This window comes from Rousettus aegyptiacus, unplaced genomic scaffold, assembly GCF_014176215.1.
Source record: "Rousettus aegyptiacus isolate mRouAeg1 unplaced genomic scaffold, mRouAeg1.p scaffold_m13_p_14, whole genome shotgun sequence".
In the NCBI taxonomy this organism is placed as follows: Eukaryota; Metazoa; Chordata; class Mammalia; order Chiroptera; family Pteropodidae; genus Rousettus; species Rousettus aegyptiacus.
The window spans coordinates 14836069-14855250 of NW_023416289.1; the positions used below are offsets into that span (position 1 = coordinate 14836069).

At 47.0% G+C, this 19182-nt stretch overlaps 1 long non-coding RNA gene across 2 annotated transcripts in view; it reads left to right on the top strand.

Moving 5' to 3' along the window:
• Positions 1-362: 362 nt before the first annotated feature.
• Positions 363-19182, top strand: part of LOC107519753 — a 127734-nt gene continuing 108914 nt past the window's right edge. For both annotated transcript variants that reach the window (XR_001599167.2, XR_001599169.2), the window contains exon 1: positions 363-545. This is a non-coding gene — a long non-coding RNA (uncharacterized LOC107519753). The remainder of the gene's footprint in view (positions 546-19182) is intronic.

The window sequence follows — 19182 nt, forward strand, 5'->3', positions numbered from 1 at the left end:
GACCGTTCATGGGGTTCCGGGGAGAGAAGGTGTGTGAGTGTAAGTGGCTTTGTGCCTGGCTGCCTTGTGGGGGTCAAGAGGCCTCAGTGGCCTTCGCCTGGGCACACCCAGTCGTTGCTTTGTCACGACACAGACACACATGTGACGTGGGTGCACACGCACAGTGGACGCACACGCGCAGCGGACGCACGCTGCAGACGCGCACGTAGTGGACGCACACACGACGTGGACACGCACGATATGGGCGCACACACCGACGTGGACGCGCACGTAGTGGACGCACACTGATGTGGACGCGCACGTAGTAGACGCACACACGCTGCGGACACGCACGTAGTGGACGCACACGACGTGGACACGCACGATATGGGTGCACACATGCTGCGGTCGCACACACCGACGTGGACGCATGCACGATATGGGTGCACAGATACTGCGGACTCACTCGGCGTGGGTGTGAACATGCCATGGATACCGAGCCTTTTCTACAGACCAGGAAAACAGTCCTTGAGCTGGGCGAAGGCTTTTCGTGGGGACGAGAATCAGTGAGTATGCTTGTGACAGGGTGTGAGACGGGATGTGGGAGTTCAGGCTGGCTCAGTAGAGGCTGGGATTAACACCCCGATCTTTCTGGAGTGTTTCTCGCTGTGGTTTGAGAGAAATGTCTCAGGGTGGTAGGCGAGTGGGTCTGGGAGCCTCTAGCCCCTGGGCTGGGCCCTCACTTCTCCATACTCCAGTCTGGCTGCCAGGGCAGTTCCTGGCCTGTGCACATCTGGAAGCAGTTGTCTCCAGCTGCTGGGCGGGGCTCAGGCTGCGGTCAGGGCTGGCTGCCCACGCTTGGAGACCTCCCAGGGCCCCTCAGACATCCCCTCAGAGCAGGGAAGGAAGGCCAAGGGGGAAAGAAAAGAACAGAATCTGGGCAGGGGTGGGGTGGGGTGAGAACTTTTTTTTTTCTTTCTGAAGAACCTTTTGGCTTTTCTTACAAATCAGAAACTCCCGACAGCAGCGGGGACTGTTTTTACTCTAGTCACGCCCATATCTAAATCAGGCAAACCTGAGAGACACATATGGTTTTGTTTCTAAAGTAATCAAAGGGATTTCAGGCCTGTACAGGGTCCTAAAAATACATATTGAAAACTGCCCGTGTTCCACCCTCTCTCATGAAAGCTTTGTTTCCATGACTTAAAAATTTCCAGCAACTTGACATCTCTGGCTCTGACCTCAAGCAGCAGTGGGCCTCTTAAATAGTGCCAGAGTGTTCCCATTTGCTGGAGGCTGGGGGTATGAGACGGGAGGGGACAGGGGGTCTGGAGTTGAAATGGAGTATTCTCTGGTCTCATAGAATGGCAGGATCATCTAGTTCTCACTTCTTATAGCTTTAGAAACCAGCCCAGGGAGGTGTGGTGACTTGCCTCATGTCGCATAGCCAAGATTCTCCCTGAAATACCATAGGGCTATGAGTTCAGTCGTGTCCAGTGTTTTGTTTTATAACCTCCCCCTGGTGACTGGAAATGTATCTTACTTGTGACAGAGCCCTGTCTGTAAAGAATGTGGAGGCTTTATTGTGGGAGGCACCCAGTGGGGCTGGCAGAGAGCAGGTCCTGGCTCTGTACCCTAGCTTGGGATCTCCCAACTCACTTTTCTGTTGTGTGCTGTCGGACATCACTTGCCTGGACCCTCAGCTCCACATTTGAAAATCATAATATTAGTAACTAACATTCGTCATTTAATGAGCACTTACTATGCATACCTCCCCTGTTTCAATCCCACTTGACACCACAGCCCTTTCAGGTGGATCCTGTTCCTAACTCCACACTGCAGATGAAGAAGCTGAGGCTCAAGTGGGTTAAGTGACTTGTCCAACAGGTGGAGTCAGGATTTGGGCCCAGGCAGCCAGGGTGGCTACCCTCTCGCTGGCAGCTAAACTATTTGTCCCTATGCCTGAGTTGAAAGTTCATAGGGATCTTGGATGGGATACTGTAAAAAGGCCTGTGCTCATCACCAGAGGAGCAAGGCCCAGAGTGGACTCAGGACAGAAGCCTGTTCGCTTGGGGTTCCTTCTTGCTGGCCTTCCTTTTCTCCTGGAGTCCCTGGTGTCCAAAGCAGAGCCCTGGTCCCTCAGGCCTCAGGAATTGTCTGAGCGCTTGCCTGATGAGTAGATGGCAGCCCCACAGAGAGCCCTTAACCCCGGTTCCACCCTAGGCCCCTGGCTCTGTGCTTCTGTCCCCCATGATGGCTTGGCACTTTGGCGCTCACATCTCTGCCAAGGCAAAATGAGAATGTGCAGCTCCTGCAGAGAGGGCGGATTTAACCAAGCCTCCTGCTGGCTGGCCTGCCCAGGCCCTTCCAAGCAGCTGACAGGAGGTGAAGAGAGAGAATCCAAGGCCTGTGCCCATGCCACGCCGGGCGACAAGGACATCTTCTCCAGGCTGGCTGCTTGCAGCTCCGACACAGTTTCCCCCATGCTGGGAGTTGCAAGAGGATGGCAGGAACCATGCTTTCCTCTCCCAGCCTGGCTCAGAATGGGCTTTTCATAAATGTTACTGACTGAGTGAGCAAGGGACTTCCAGAATACTCTTCCCTGGACTGGGGGCTTTGTGGGGGCCTTGAGGATGGCTCTGAGCCTACTGATGGGCATTGCTTCCTGCTGGTGACAGCTGGCCCTTTTCTAGTTTATTATACTCAGTTTGTAAAAACATTTCCCTTCCCTGGGGCTGGGCATTTATCTATTATAGATAAGATAAGGGAGATAAAATTGGAGAAGGTTATGTGACAGTAATTGGAGGGCCGCTAGGCCCCTTCACAGAGCAGCATGTGATTTTGGCAGTATATTTTGTTCCGTGGCACTTTATGAAACAGCACCTGAAGTGATTTTGTGGGGTTGCTTTTCATGCAGCAGGCAGAGCAGCCCAGGGAGTGGGATTCTGTGCTTTGGCCTCAGGTAAGAAGGTGATACTTCTGGGTAGAGCCCTGTTTGGTGAGCAGGACCCCTTTGCCAGGTGGATCCCAGGCCACTGACTTTATCTTCATGTAGCCCCATCGACGTCCTGGTTCCAGAGTGCTGGACAGAGATGGCATTGGCAGTGGGCCGGGGCTGAGCTATGTTCTGGCTCCAGGCTCCTTGTTTTGTCTATGTTGGGGAACATATAGCTGGCTCCACCCCAGTTCGGTCCCAGGGCTACAGACTTTCCTGTCCTACCCTTCACTGTTACTTGGTCTCTTCCTCTGTGGTATGCTGGTGGTGTGCGGAGGGGATGGGAGCCTGGCTTGGTTCTCCCAGGTTCCAGGTCTGGGGACATCAGGGACTTAGGACTGGCATGGAAAAAGTTTCAAGAGTTTGGCACAGGAGGCTAAAAGCTCCAAGCAACTTGAAAGAAATGCAAGCTCAACAGATACCCAGTCTTTGTCTGGTTCTCCTTTAATGAGATACTCTGTACTAGAGGACTTCAAAGCAAGAAACTGGGGGTGTGCAGGATATTCATGTTCACCCTTCCAGATCATTCTCCATGTTGCTGTATGACTGGGAGCTGCCATCTGTGGCCATATCACTTGGGCTCCACCCCTTTTCTGGCTTGGGCTTCATTTTGGCCAGTGGAAGCAGTAATAGGGAGCCAGGGACAGGAGGGAGAGAACTGGGTGTTTCTTCCCTATTCCCTCCCTGCTGAGCTGAGGGTTATAGGCGGCTGCGCCAGGCAGCTATGCTAACAGCTCTCTCCATGGTTAGGTCCCCTTCCCTTCTCCATCCTCTGAGGTCTATGGGTTCTAACTTCTCCACCATCCCTTTTTAGTCTGCCTTATGCCTTCCTGCATTTCTGTAAATTATCCTGCAGTGGACTGTATAGTGGCACCCAAAGATCTGTCCATTTCCTAAGCCCTTTCCAAATAATTGTGACCTTATTTGGAAAAAAGAGTCTTTGCAAATAAAATTAAGTTAAAGATCTCTGGATGAGATTATCCTGGGTTATCCAGGTGGGCTCCAAATCCAGTGAGAAGAATCCTTATATGAAACAAGAGGAGAAGACAGAGATACAGGGAGAAGGCCTTGTGAAGGTGGAGGCAGAGATTGGATTGATGCTGATACAAGCCAGCACCTGGAGCCACCAGAAACTGGGAGAGGCAAGAAAGGACTCTCCCCTGGGGCTTTCAGAAGGAAGTGGTCCTGCCCCACACCTTGACTTTGGACTTCTGGCTTCTAGAACTGTGAAATAATAAATTTCTGTTGTTTTAACGGCAGCCTTAGAAAACAAATACTACAAGTCCCTTTATTAAATGCTCCTCAGTCACCTCCTTCAGGTGCCAGGACCCGACTGATAAGAGGGGGCATGAAGCCCCCGAGTCCCAGGGGAGAGTTCATGGACCCTGGCCCAGGCTCCACTTATGTTCTTGGGCCACCCGATGTTACCAGCTGCTTTGGTGGACAGTTCCCAGCCACAGCAGTGACTTTCCCCCTGGAGCATCAGGGTCTCTGTGCCTGAGAGTGTCCTCCAGCTGTTGGAGTGCTCAGCCCATGCATGGGGCAGAATGAAGGTGCTGGGAGCTCCTGTCCCCAGGAGCAGCCAACCTGTAGTAGGTGGTGGAGTCCCTCTGTGGCACAATTCCGAGGTGTGTATGACAGTCTCTTAGACACACGTCTGTTGGTACTTCTGTTGTTTCCGTTTTAAGGAAGAGGGAACCCAGGCACTACCAGGCAAAGGGACTTGCCCAAGGTTACAGAGCCAGGCTCCCAGCCCAAACAGAGTCTAATTTCAGAGCTGACCTTCAGCACGACCCTTTACCAGGCCTGACTGGCAAGTACTTAGAGGAGAAGAGTCAGTCTCGTATTTATGAGACCTACTGTGTGCCAGGCACTGTGCTTTGCAGAGAGCAAGTGTTTGGATCCTCCCAAGAGCCCATGAGGTAGAATTGGTGTCGTTCCCGTTTAATAGATGAGACCACTGAGGTTCTGAGAGCTTAAGAAACTTATTCAAGACCTCTCAATGGTAGGTGGGTAGCAGAACTGGGATCTGAGCTCAGATCCATCTGCCTCTACCCCCATCTCCTTCCAGAAGTTAGGGCTGCATGCCTGCTGCTCCAGGATTTGGTTATTGAACATTTATTTTAAGCTCCATCATGCATCTAATGAGAACACACAGCCCCAGAATTCCACCTTGTTGTCAGGCAGGTCTCATGGTTTAACTTAAAAATGCTAGTCTTCATGTACACGCAGAATTGACATCAGCGGGTCCTGGAAGCAAATGTCCCGAAGAGATGGCAGGCAGTCATAGAGTAGCTTGATAGTGGAGCACGAAAGGGGTCTTTAATAAGCCAGTTTTCTGAACTCCATGGCCAACGCTTAGCCTTATAGAAGCTGACCAGACGCAGAATTAAACGCAGCCAGCTTGTGTTTCCCCTTTTGCCTGCTCCGGATCCACACCTTTTCTGGAATCACCTGCACTTGCTTTTGGCACCTTCTCTTCTGCTCTCGGGACTCTAGTAGATCGTGGCTTCATTACTCCTGTCTGTCTGGAGGGACAGGGATCTTTATCCCCACGTCACAGCAAACCAAGGGGCCTGGGGTATCCTTGCTCATGATGGCAGCTTGGTAGCAGTGAGGCCCTTCCTGACCCAAGTGCTCATGGCCCTTCTGTTCCTGTCCTGTGTAGGAGGAAAGAACCTGCCATACTAGAGAAATGCTCAGAGTGATGGCTTTAGGCCCAGGGGAGCCCTGCCCGGGTGATCAGGGCTTGTGTAAGGTCGGGTGACTAATCCTGCAATTTCTCCAAGATCAGATGCACGTCCCGCAGAAGTAGACGTGCTTGATGGCAGCATCAGAGGGGAATCGATGGGTGGGGAGCCTGCATTAGACTGTGTTAAGCCCAGGATTTGATAGTCTGTCTTTCTGCCGGGAGAGTCAGCAGTAGCTGGGGCTGTTTCACCTTCCTGAATAGACAAGCAAGGGAGTTGCAGGAGCAGCGCACTGTGCGTGTGCGTATGTGCGCTTGTGTCGAAACGTGTGTGTGAGTGAGTGTGCATATATGTACGTCTGTGTGTGAGTCTGTATGAGAATGTTTGCATATATCTGAATGTTTATGCAGGCGTGTGTTATGTGTAATGTCCATGTACACACGTGTGCATGTGGGTATTACTGAGTACGCGTGTGTATGTTTATAGGTGTATGTGTCTGTGTGCATACACGTATCTTAGTGAGTATATGTGTGAGCATGTCTGTAAGTGGGCATGTGTGAGTGTGTATATGTATGTGTTAGGGTCTATATATGTGTCTACATAAGTGTGTTCGTGTACAGGTAACTGTGTGTATGTGAGAGAGAGAGAAATTGTGGACATATGAAGTTGTTTTCTAAGACTGTCTTAGAAAACATGCCAGGGGCCTTTAGAGACGTGAGAAACACAGTGACAAGAAGGTGTGGGGGGATGCCCGTGCCTGTGGCTCCGACCACAAGTGGATGGCTGAGTGGCTCAGCTCACACACACTTTCCATTCTTGCCTCTATTGGCACAGCCACGGTGGTGGGAGTCGTTCAGGGCCTGGACACAAAGCCCAGTTTTGCTTCCTCCCTTTGGGGCCTTGGGCCAACTATACCTTCCTCAAGCTTCTATTTTCTAACCTGCAGAATGGGATAATAGGAACTCCCACAGGTGGTTGTGAGACCCAGCAGCAACATGGGCTGGAGTACGTTCTGCAGGTGATCACTGGGGGCTTCCCGTCCTTTCCTCTTCATTCCAGCTGGGACGGTGGCCCCCCCCAGACCACAGGCTCTGGAGGCCAGCTCTGTGGAATGTCATATCGGAAGACATCTGGGCACATCACACTAGCTGCTTTCTATGATTCCCCAATCAGGCTAAAACATTCACTGTATGGGGTCCAGATGTGTCCATAAATATCACTCAAAACACATTTCCACCAGGATAAACCATTTAGAAACAGAATCCTCACACAGCTGTCTCTGTATCCTGGGTATCTGTTGAGAGTTGAGGCAAGGCTGAAACTGTCTCACCAGTCACATGTAGCTGCACAGTAACCCTCCATTCTGGTGCTGGGGAAAAAGCAAGGACTGTAGATGCAGATAAAGGAGGTTCAGATCTCAGATTGGTCACTCCCTGGTGGTGTGACCTGAGCAAACTCTTTGACCTTTCTGGGCCTTGGTTCTTCATCTGTAATCTTTGCTGCCTGGCTACCCTGCCTGGCCCAGTAAGAGCTATACTGGGGAGAGTCAGAATAGGTGTCAGTAGTGACAATAGTCTTGTTGCTGTAACAAATCACCGTATATTTAGTGGCTTAAACAATACAAATGTATTATTATCGCAGTAATTTATTATTATTAATCTGGAGGTTGGAAGTCTGACATGGGTCTCACTGGGTTAAAGTCATGGTGTTGGCAGAGCTGTGTTCCTTCTGGAGACTTCAGGGGAGAATCTGTTTACTTGCTTTTTCCAGAGTCTAGAGGTCACCTGCAAGTTTTTGGCTCATGACCAGTTCTTTTATCTTCAGAGCACATCACTCCATCCTCTGCTTCCATCATGACATCTCCTTCTCTGACTCTGGCCCTCCTGCCTTCCTCTTCTAAGGACCTTTGTGATCACATCGGACCCACCTGGCTAATCTAGGATAATCTTCCACCTCAAGAGCTTTAACTTAGTCACATCTGCAAAGTCTGTTTTGCCATGTGAGGTAGCATATCACAGGTTCTTGAGATTAGGGTATGGAATCTTTGGGGGATCATTATTCAGCCTAGCAAAGTGTCCTCCTAAAATGAAAAGAGTCTTCGGACTGTCGTGTAGCTGTCCCCCAGTGCCCCCAGAGTGACTAAACAACCATCACTCATTGACTAAGTCATTCCACATTTATTCATTAAGTGCTACCTATATGCGGGACGAACCCTTGCCTTTGGAAAGTTTATGCTCTAGTGGGGGAGATCAATAACAAACATTAATATATATATATAATTTAGCAGGTAGTGACAAGTTTTATAAAGAAAAGTGATGCAGAGTTAGGGTATGGTGTGATGAGGACTACCTCAGATAAGGTGGATCCAGAAACCTTTCTGGGGATGTGACATTTGAACAGAATCTGGAATGAAGCCAAAGAGTGGAGTGAGCCAAGTGGACATCAGAGGGAAGGGCGTTCCTGGTTGCAGTAGGGTGAATTGTGCCCTTTCCAAAAGACGTGTTCAAATTCTAACCCCGGGAATGTATGCAGATGACCTTCCCGGAAATAGGTTCTTTGGAGATGTAATTAAATGTGAGATAAGATGATAGCAGGGTCCCTAAATTTAACCGTTAATGAAGCCTGCAGTTGATCTTCCTACTGGAGAGCTGCTTACTTAGGGCTGGTGAGCTGCTCAGAGCAGATTCTTTCTTCTCTTTCTTGATAAACATGAAATAGACAACAGCAGCTGCCATTTGTTGTGCATTCACTGCCAGGCGTGTTGTGAGCATCATCTCGCTTACTCTCACACATCTCTGCGAGGCAGCTATCGTTAGTGCCTCCATTTCACAAACGAGAAAACTGAGGCTGAAAGACTCTAATGACAGTTGCCCACACACACTCAGCTACTGAATGGGGCAGCCGAGACGCAAACCCAGGGGCACTTGGGTTGTTCCCCACAACCGTGCCCTGAGAGGTTGGGGGGCAGGGCCCATTCATTTTTTTTTTCTTTGTTGTCTCCATGTGTCCAACAGAGTGCCTTGCACATAACAGCCAGTTAAAATGTATTGATTTTTCCATCTGTTAATGATCTCTTAAGTCTTGACAAGAGAGTGCCGTTTAATCAGAACTTTTGACAAATCCCAAACCAATTTCCCTCACTGTGTTGATTTATTTATTCTGTAAACATTTGCCGAGAGTCCCTGTGCACCTGGGACAAGCCACAGAGTTGTTTCCTCAGCCCCGTTCTGAATAGACTCTAATTATACTCACAGTTTTGCAAAGGTTTTTTCATTAGTATTTGGGTAAAATACTCTGAGTATCCACTGGGATAGCCTCAAGAGAGCCTACCAGCCACTGCTGGAAACCTCCCTTCTTGACCAGTTGTCACACCCCTGATTCCTGTTCTCCTGTGGCTTTTGACCCTTAGCTCTGCAGGTCTTCCTGTCCATCTGTATCTCCCTAGTGATGTCTGCCCATCCCTGGGTGAAAACATACATACACCTCGTGGCCTCCAGAATGCCACTGGTCCTGGTTTATCTCAGGCTTTGGCCCCAGAGCCTTTCTTCCAAAACACTATTGTCTTCCTTCCTCTGACTTCCGCCATCGTTGCTGACAAATTCCGAGAGCAATCAGGATGGCCATGTTTTGGGGGTCTTCAATGATCTTGGGCCCCTGGGAGCAGCTGTTCTTAAGTGTGACAGCTGGAAAACTGATGTTTTATCTGTGCCAGGATGTGTGGGTAGAAAAGGTGATGGTGCTGGGGAGTGAGAAATAGGGTAGAAGGCCTTTACTGAGGTTACTAAAGTGAAAACATATCAACTAAAGTGACAACCTGCTTGGCTCCAATTCAAAACTAATAACAGTGAAATCCCTACCTGATAATGCCCAGGCTGCAGGGTCTCTTCCCCATCACAGTGAAATGTAAGTGGCACGATATCTCCAAAGAGCATTTCAGCATCAGGCATTGAGATTTAAACAAGCTCCTATCCTTTGATCCTGTAATTGTTCTTCTAGGATGGAAGTCAGCGAAATCAACAAACGCAGAAAAAAATTTGTATGTGAGACTGTTTATCATTAGGTAGAGTAGCAAAACTTTGGAAAGACCCTAAGTGTCCAGCAACAGGGAAGTGGTTAAAAAACTTAGGCTCATAGGTCCATCCATCCATTCAATGGGATGATATGCATGCATTTAAAATGATGTGTGTGTGTTTGCCGCCATGGAGACATAATAATCATGGTAAGAGTGTTTATAATGGGTCAAGCACTGCTCTAAGCACTTCACAAGGAATAATCTAGTTATTCCTCCCAGCAACCTTGTGATGCAGGTATAGCAGCGGAATAATGCCCACATTTCACATGGGGAAATGACAGCCCAGAAAGGTGGAAGGCCAGGACTTCCTTATCCACATGGCACTGGTGTGTGTGGAGGGGTCTTGAACCGCAATGGCTTCCTAACCACCTGCCACTGTCTTACTGTGACCATGGAGACAGAAAAATGAAGGACACAAAACTGCATGTCCAGCCTGATCTCACTTTCACAGGGGAATATTCTGTTATGCATAGAAAAAAGACTAGACAGGAAAACATCTGCCATGGTGGCCTCTGGGTACTAAGCTTAGGGGTAATTCTCTCCTGTCTGTTTTTGGATTTTCTAAGTTCTTCATAATAATTGCTGTATTACTTTTATAATAAAAGGCAAAGTGAGAAAAGAGAGGGGATATTGGGAAGTGTCTGTCTGGGTGGCCAGGGTCCTGGCCATTCTTCTCCTGGGGTAGAGAATGTATGGGGGGTCGAGGGTATAACCTAGTCTGTCTGCTGGCTGTTCCTTACCCGGGAGGGAGCTGGGAGGAGTGTTTATGTCTCTGAAGAAAGAAAGACCTCTGACCCAGAGTCCCCCATGGAGACCAGCTTGGGACATTCCTCCTTCTAAGCCTTCTTAGGACTACAATATAAGCGTTGGAAAGTGGCCTGAAGATTATCTTGGACATTGTTTTTTCATCATTTTTCTTGATGGCAGAACACTGCACACGAGTCTTACTTGTGAAGCAGAGAAAAGAAATGAGGATCTTGACATCTAGGACCCAAGTTTCTTTTACAAAACAGACTCTCTCATGGAAAAATCCTTCGAGGGGGGTCCCTTTGGGCGAATGCGATGCCCTGAGGATATGGAATAAGGAGATAGTGAAGCAAAAAGGACCTTTCTCCATAGAACTAAGCAAGATTTTTGGCGCAGGGGAGGGGAGGGGAGCGAGGACTTGGGTACCAAAGCAACTGGAAAAATACTTTGAAGAACAGCAATGTCTAATTGTCCATTATTAGGTATTTATGTTACTGTGATGTTGAATCTCATCATCTAATAGTCGTGTGACTTTAGAAGAGTCATTTCACCTCTCTGAACTATAGTTAGTTGGCAGTTGGGAGCCACCTACTTTTTAGGGTTGTTTTGAGGACAAATTCTATAGGGATGGTAGTACTAGTCCTGGGCCTGTTCATGGTCATGTCTGTTCTCACCCTTCCCTGACTCTTCCGTGTAAGCCAGGTAGATGGAATGACCCCTGCAGGCTCTTATTGTCAGCCTCAGGCTCCTGTGACGTCACCTCTTCTGTCCCGCCAGCCTAGGCAGCTGTTCCCTGTTGTTTCTAACCTCTAGATTGCATCACTGCCCCCTGGTGGGCCTATCAGTTCTTCTGCCACTTGTATTAGTCTCAGTTCTCCAGAGAAATAGAATCGGTAGGATGGACACACACACACACACAGTAACGTACTGCATAACGTTTCAGTCAGCCACGGTCCGCATACACGGTGGCGGTTTCATAAGATTATAATGGAGCTGAAAAACTCCTATGGCCCAGTGATGTCATAGCCCTCATAATGTCATAGTGTAACACGTTACATGTTTAGTGACGCTGATATAAACAAACCTATGACATTGACAGTTGTATGAAAGTATAGCCCATAAACTTAAAGTAGTAGGCTATCCTGGTACTGGTCCATGGCCTGTTAGGAACCAGGCGGCACAGCAGGAGGCGAGTGAAGCTTCATCTTGTATTTGCAGCCACTCCCCAGCTCTAGCATCACTGCCTCAGCTCCACTCAGATCCTCAGGCATTGGATTCTCATAGGAGCACCAGTCCCTGGTGCCTAAAAGTTTGGGGACTAGGTTTGTGTAAGTATACTCCATGATGTCACACAGCAATGAATCACCTAACGACACATTTCTCAGAACATATTGGCACTTGACTATATAGAAATATATATATACACACTTATATATGTATGTACATATGTATGTTGATGTATTTTCATACACATATTATAATTATATATAAATACATAGTAAGGAATTGACTCACATGATTATAGAGGCTGAGAAACCTCATGATCAGCAATTGGCAGGCTGGAGACCTAGGAGAGCTGATAGTGTAGTTATGGCCCAAGTCTGAGTCCAAATACCTAGGACCCAGCTCAAAGACAGGCAGGCAGAGAGAGAGAGAATTCTCCCTTTCTCCACCTTTTCGTTCTTTTCAGGCCTTCTTCAGTGGATTGGATGAAGCCCATCCACACCGGGGAGGGCAATCTGCTTTGCTCAGTCAACCAGTTCAGATCTTAATCTCATCAAGAAACACCCTCACAGATGCACCAGAATACAGTTTAAGCAAGTATCTGGATGCTATATGGCTGAGTCAGATTGACACATAACCATCATTTTTGTATGGCTAGTTCTCTACATTAATTCCATTAAGGTGATTTTCACTTCTCTGGTTGGACCCTAACTGTTGCAGGGGTGAAAGAAATTTCGGCTTTAGCCTTTAGTTCAAGTATTCAGCTTTGGGTGGCTGAACAACCAAATGCTTAGTTTATTTTTATGTCTGGAATCTGTGAAATTGTGAGTGATCAATGATTGAGTGATGATGTAGGCTGTCATTATACCTAATTTACATAACAAGTAATAATATGAGAATATAGCTTTTGTATTGTTAATATCTAAATATTCCCTTTCAAATATAGGTAAGCATTCTTGAGGTATTATAGGGTCGACTTTTTTCGTTTCATTTTGAAATTTTGGCAATTGAAGTATAAATTATTGCAAGAATTAAGTACTGCAATAATTCATTTTGATTCTGAAAGTTAATTTTACTAAGTCATAACATATTTTCAAATGACAAATAAATGGAGATGGAGTAGCAGTTAATACAGATATTGTGAGTATTAGTTAGATAACTATAGGAAGAATGTTATTTCCTTTCTGAGCCAACCGATATTTATAAAATTTAAATAATAGTACAGAACAGAATAATAGAAATTAGAGATTATATCACAATTATAATATTTGTAGAATTGCTATTCATACTTACATGTATAACACCAAACAAAAAAAGCTTTAATAGCAACACTTAATATTTAGGTATTTATTTCTAACTGGGAATTCTAGGTCATAAGGATTTTAAGAAAATATTTGAGAGTTTTTTCATACCCTGGGAGGATGAATTGGAAATGGAATGTTACCTTTGCTACCTCAAAATAGAAATCTAAAATTATGTACAGTGTTCATGATGAATCTACTCCAGATAGACTAAAGAATATGAAGAAAAAAAGAATGTCGGAGAAAGATAAGGCAGCCCCCAAATATCTCGCTTGTCTCCTGACCTCAGCTGAGAGAGAGTATTTATTTAATATCACCAGTATGGGCTAAGAGTCCAAGGGGCTACCTGACCTTTGACAGTCCTGAGGAATTATTGTTCCTGCCCTAAGACATGAAATGTCAAAACAGAAATGATAAAATTGTAATAATAATGCCATTTTATAGTAAGATGCCAGGATCGTTCTTTTATCCCAGAAGCAAATTCCATGATTATGTCATTTGGCATGAGTTGGGGTTAAATACTAATTTTGACACTGAGCCATTTGGCCGAAGTGTATGTGCTGTGTGCCTTGCATCCTGCGTGCAATTTGTAATTGCAGGTTTGCTCGTTTGCAGCCCCACTGGACTCCGACACGTACGAGGCAGGAACTGTGGTGCCACTTCACTGCTCTAGCCTAGCCACGCAGTTACTGGCACTTAAGAAGCCCTCGATAAATTTTCATTGCATGAACAAACTACAACATGAGGCATTATCATTATTACTTTTAGGACCCAGAGGGGAGCTGTGAGTCAGCTGTTGGGGACAGACAGGGCCTGTACCCACGACACTCACACACCCCGTGTATCAGTCAGCATGCTTTTAGTCGCAGGTTGTGAAGATAGAAAAATCAATTAAAAATGGTGTAAGCAATATAGGAAATTAGGGAATTATTGAGAATTCAAGGTTGGGGATACCTTAGGTGCAGTGCCCTCTCCAGTCCAGAAGGTTATAGAGACGTTATCCGCAGCCTGCCTGCTTCTAGTTCAGGCCGCTTCCTTTGGGACGAGGGCTGTTCATTCCCTCCAACCCTACACCGCCCAGAGGAAGGAGAGAGTGTCTTTTCCCCTAGCCACCAAACAAATGTCCTAATGCACTCTGATTGGGCCAGTTGGGTTACCTGTCTGCCCACCTTGTGCCAGTCACTGAGGCAAGAGAGGGTGTGGGATTCATTTGGTTGATTTAGGCAGATAGGGTTGACCAGACAGGCTCTCTGTGACCTGAGAGGCGGGGTAGAATGGAGTGCAGAATGGGCTGCGTGGGTGTATTTGTTTTCTATTCATAGCGCGTCACCACAAACTTGCTGGCTTAAAACCACACACATTTGTTATCTCAGTTTCTGTGGAGCAGGACTGGATGTGAGTTACCTGGGTCCTCTGCTCAGGGTCTCACTGGCTGAATTCAAGGTGTCAGCTGAGGCTGTGTTCTCATCTGAGCCTCTTCCAAGTGTGTTGGTGGTTGGCAGAATTCATTTCCTTGTGCCCTAGGACTGAGGTCCCTGTTACCTTGCTGGCTGCTCTCCGCTCCTGGAGCCTGGCCTCATGCCCTTGCCACATGGCCCCCTCCTCTCACAGCTTAGCTGCATGTGTCTTCCAGGCCAGCAGGATACCTCTCTTTGATTTCTTCCATCTCTGATCTTTCAACTCTCTTATAAGAGCTCACCTGAATAGATCAGGCCCACCCAGGTAATCTCCCTTGCGATTAGCTCAAAGTCAACAATGTTAGAGATGTTAATTACATCTGTAACATATCTTCACCTCTGCCATTTACTGTAACCTAAGCAGGGGAGTAGTACTTCATCATATTCACAGGTTCTACCCACAGTCAAGGAGAGGGAATGATACAGGGTATGGGCATCCTGGGGCCACCTTAGCTTCTGCCTACCGTGACCAGTCAGCTTCGATGTCCCCCACATTTCTTATCCTACTTGAGATCTTGTCCAGATTTCCTGACCCCCAGAGTCAGCTGTGCCCACTAGGATAGCAGTCTCCAAAGAGGAGACACCTTTACCCCTTCTGCCCCTAATTCTGCTGGGTACCCTTTGTTGGAAGTAGCTTCAGAATCCCTCAGGGTGAGTTAGTAGCTGGAGGAGATGTCAAACTCCAGTGCTGACCAAGGCCTTCTGAGCAAGGCCTGGACTAGCGTTTCCAAACCAAACTCCGAAGTCTTTATTTATAGATGACTTTATTTGGTGCTTACTAGGTGCCAACTGTTGCACGGTGCTTCTTTCTCTCATTATCTAATTTAACCATCCCAACACCCCACGAGATTGCCACTATATACTTTCCCATTTTACAAAAAAAAAAGAAAGAAAGAAAGAAAATGGGCTCAGATGAGCTAAGTAATTTGCCACAGGCAGTACAACCAGCAGGTGTCAGAGCTGGGACTTGAATGAAGGTCCCACTGACTGCAAAGCACAGACCTTTAGCTGTTCTAGTAATAGGCCTTCCCCCAGGATGTTCCAGACCATGAAGCCCAGCTTCCACATTTTGCTGATAAAGGGGAAGGCTTAGGTGTAAGGTCCCCGCCAGAAGGTCAGTGGCATTATTATTTGAATTTCAAGTCTGAGCCTGCGGCTTGCCTCCCGAAGCCAAATGCAGGGGAGCAATATGTGCTTTGTCCATTCTCCATCCCCGGGAGCAGCACGCACGGAATCTATTGAGATCAATCTGTAGGCTTTGGAGAGCTTTCTACAAGGGACATACTCATGGAAAAACATTGTTTGGTGCCAGTTGGAGAGGAAAATGCTGGCTGCTTTTTAATTTACCTGTGAAATGGCGGCTGCTGAGTGTGAGCTCTGGCCACCAGGTGACGGGCCAACAGGCTGGCACTTTGGCACCCCATCCCGACTCTGGATAACATAAGTGTTTGAAAACACTGCCTGGATATTCCCCGAAGAAACAACTTTGCAAAACTCCGAGCATGGTCAAGCACTCCCGGAAGCTGGGCTCTTTGCTTCAGGGCATTTTAATTACTCAGTGAACTGGCAGCAGGCGAGGCTGGGCTGGTGAAGAGGACGAGAGCAGTTAGGCTGGAATGAACTGGCCCAGATGTTGTTGCTGTGTCCAGCTGCTCTCTGCTCTGCTCTGTCCAGCAAATACTCCTGGGCAACACTGTCCAATAAGAACATAACATGAGCCACGTGTGTAATTTAAAATTTTCTAGTAGCCCTAAAGGAAATTGGTAAACTCCATTTTAATAATATATTTTATTTAACCTGATATATTCAAAATGCTATTGTTTCAACATGTAACTAATATGTAAACACTATTGAGTATTTTATTTTTATCACATAAAGTCGCGGAGATCCAGAGCATGTTTTATATGTGTGGCATATCTCAGTTCAGACCAGCCACATTTCAGTAGCCACAGGCTGTATTGGTTCTCCGCCTGGTACAGCTCTTATCACCCTACTCTGTTTGAAGATCTTCAGTGGCTCCCTACTGTCCAGCCTGTTACAGCCAGTCATGTGTTACAGTGATTTGTGTTTCTGCCTCTCTCTGCAATACTTAAGAGCTTCTATGGGGTCTGACAGGGCACTTATTACATACCTACTGTGTCCTGGTATGAAGTTCCCTGAGCTATGTTAATTATGTTTTCCATTGGCTCTCAGTAAATCTTCCTGGGATGCGTGAATGCATTGGTCATGTGTTAAACACTTCATGTAATTTTCTGACTTAATTCTCACTACCACCCATAAGGTAGGCATTTAATCTCCATTTTATGGATGGAAAATGGGGACTTGGAGAGACTACCCTGAACCCAGATCTGTTGGACTCCAGACTGCTCTTTCAGCTATGCTGTGTCTGGCACTTCAGTAGGACACATTCTACATTCTTAGAAAACATGCATTAACTGTGTTGAATGGAGACCGCATTTTCTCGGCTTGCTCTTGGGATGAACAGCAAGCATGTGGAAGTGGCAGGAGGGGCTGGGTCTCCACTGAATTGCATTTCCTTCTTGGTCACTGGAATACAGTATCAGCTCGGGGCCCCGGGAGGGCTGCAAGCAGCTGCTTTGAGAGCTGGATGGAAGCTGGGAGCAGGACCAGTGCCCTCAGCAGCCAGGCAGCAGATGGGCAGGCTTCTGCCAGTGCGATCAACGCCGCGCTGCCCTCTGCCCTGCGTCAGGCTGATAGCTGGTGCTCTACAGCACGAACTCCAGCCGCGGTGATTTTTACGATGCATGATTTGCACATGGTTATTGCCGAAGAGTACGACGCTTTGCCTTGGTACCTTACTGAGAGCACGATAACAGTTAAAATGAGTTACTAATAAAATGTCAAAAGAAAATGTCAATTAGGATTACTGAAAAAAGAAGACCATGTTATTGTGCATCCTTTTAGTGAATTCTCTCTAATGAGTCAAATAAATATGCACTCTTCCCACTCGGGTATGTGTGTGTGTGTTTGCTTTAAAACATTGTAATTGCATCCCCCGCTTAGGAAACTCCTGGGAACTGGAACCTCCACACATGGGCATCGGCAAGGTGTGAACCAGCGCCTTGTTTGGGATGAAACAACCATCTGTGGAAGTTCAGGCTCTGTCTTGCGCTGCCCTCACTCAGACGCACTCAGTGGCTCCCTGGGGCTTGCTGGCATCTGCAGCAACTCCACTTTATATGATAGCAAGGGAATCAGGCAGGGAGCCTGGAGGGGTGCCTTCTGCATATTGAGCAAACCTCTAACCTCTCCAAGCCTGTGCTTCCTCTTTACTAAGACAGGACGGCAGGACTCACTGCTTTCAGCCCTGAGGCAGTACTGATTTCCAGGACCAAGACTAGCTCTTCCTTTCCCATCAGTTTATCCACATCTCCCTTTTCCTGCCAGAAAACAACTTCAGTTTACTTGTAGTTTGTATTTGTTCCTTCTATTTGTGTGTGTGTGTGTGGCTATTAACAGTAGAATGTGTGTGCCTAATAAATAATGATACATAGGTTGGTTACGTGCCCTGAAGAAGCATTTTGCTAAGATATCTGTATGATTAAAACACAAATGGAGCCAACTAGTTTGTAGGACGAAGACCATATAGATGGCATAAATTGGAGTCTAAAGACCTGCCTATAATCATGGTCCTTCCTCTCTCTAAGTGCCTCACATTGGGCGATGTTTGACTTTCCCTGTTCTGACATGAGGCTAATCTGGTCTGGAAGGGTCTCTTTTAAGGGAGGTTGTACTGAGGGCTGAATTACATAATGCATGTGAAACTGTGCTATAATGGATATCCTCTGTCTAACTGATGGGGCAAATATAGTGGGGCCATCCACAGGTGGCCCCTACTGTGTGCCAAGCACTGTTCTGGGCTCACACCCTTTCACTTAGGAATGATCACAAAGCTCCAAAAGGTGGGAATTATTATCCCCATGGACAGCTCAAGAGCATGTCGGGGGAGGGAGCATGGTCAAGGTCACACAGCTAGTGTGGGTTAGTGTCTGGTTTTGAATCTAAAACCCCTGATCTCACTGCTGTGTCAGACTCTGTATCATCTGATCTTAGAGCTCACACTGGATCCCGTAAGTCAGCTTGACAATTTTCTTTTGTCTTGTTGCTAGCCTAGGATAGATTTGCTCATTTAAGATGCCATTGACCTTATCTAATAAAAGGAATCAGGATCCAAGGAGTCTATTTAATTCATTATTAAAGATCATTTCCTGTTATTATCTTCCCTGTAGCAAAATTAGCTGTTAACTCTCCTGTTAGCATAACCCAGCCAGTACTACTAGAAAATTAAGAAAAAAATCAGTTCAGTGATATGTGAGCTGAGCTCAGGGAATTCCCTGTCTTTGGCGCATATTATCATTATGCCTTAGAAGTTGAAGAAATGTTCTGTTAAGTGGAAAAAGAGTTGCAGAAATTTTACTTTCGAAAGTCAAGTAAAAAGTTACTTTTTTTTTTTTTTCCCAAGTCAAATTAATTTTTGTCTCAGGGCAAGAAAAAATAAATTAAAAACCGCACATTGCCACCTCCTCCCTGTCCAGGTCCTCCTGGGTTTCCAACTCTCTTGCCTAGAGTTTCCGGGTTCTCTAGCCCAGTGTGAGCCTCTGAGGACACCTTGCTGCAGGGCTCTCTGCTCTTGGAGCCCCTGACTGTGGCAGGGTGGGGGTAGCCACCCTTCCATCTACATCCCTGCCCTTTTAGG